At 39.7% G+C, this 950-nt stretch overlaps 1 protein-coding gene across 1 annotated transcript in view; it reads right to left on the bottom strand.

Annotated features, from left to right (window-relative positions):
* Positions 1-950, bottom strand: part of ABCA1 (ATP binding cassette subfamily A member 1) — an 84,776-nt gene that overhangs the window by 79,214 nt on the left and 4,612 nt on the right. The window lies entirely within an intron of this gene.

Raw genomic sequence — 950 nt, 5'->3', positions numbered from 1 at the left:
AGGCTGCACTCTGTGACCTTGCAGCCCCCCCATGGAACACCCCACTGTCTTCTTTCTTAGCCCATGGACTCCAGCCAAGTCTCATGGGTCTCAGTAAACTCAGATTCAGCTCACTGTTTCTTACCTCAAAGCTCCAAAGCACAAAAAGAGGTTTGCAATACAACACTATTTTCTGCCCCAGAAATTCCAAGAGCAAGGATAGCCCCAAATGAGAAAAAATAACAGGCTTCGAAAAATGATTTAAAGACCCCTCTGAATAAGACTGAACCGTAAAATTCAATCCTTTTCCTTAAAGCCTCTTTCCATATTTACTTTTATAATGGTGAAAAGCCAGCTGCCAAATTAGGAAAGCCTTTGTTTGGAAGTCCAGTCAACACCACCACTCGGAAGAGAAAGTGCTGCGCATTTAACAGGCAAGGGAGAAATGTCCATTCCCTTGAAGGTAAGTGACTAAGAAGGACCCTACAGTTGTTCAAATCTAGATGAAGTACCTGGAAAATTGTTATTTAGTCAGTGCTCAGGTCTTTCAACCACCTGGCCTCCAACACTGTTGTGAATTAGGTGCACTGAGTGTGCGTCTCACTACAGTATGAGAGCTTAAAGGATTAAAAAATACATTAATCTCTTTGGTGGCGATTAATAAGATCATAGTATAGGATTGGTACACACAGTCTTCCAGCACAGCTCAATCTTTAAGCTCTAGGATGAGCTTACACTACATTAGTTAAATTTAATTTTCCAGAATTAATTCAGCATATCTTAATTTACTTCTGAGTTTTAAGGCCACTTCAAATTAAGAGCAGTTTAAATCCTGAATAAGTGTCCACACAGGAACTTAGTTAATCCACATTAAATTGATTCTGATTTATGTACCTGAATACACTCTGTTAGCAGAATCAGCATTAAGAAGACAACTAGTTGATTCAAACACACACCAAGAGAACCACTCT

The sequence above is a fragment of the Corvus brachyrhynchos genome, unplaced genomic scaffold (assembly GCF_000691975.1).
Source record: "Corvus brachyrhynchos isolate BGI_N302 unplaced genomic scaffold, ASM69197v1 scaffold547, whole genome shotgun sequence".
Lineage (NCBI taxonomy): Eukaryota > Metazoa > Chordata > Aves > Passeriformes > Corvidae > Corvus > Corvus brachyrhynchos.
The sequence above is the reverse complement of the archived record's forward strand: the minus strand, read 5'-3'. Positions and strand labels throughout refer to the sequence as shown.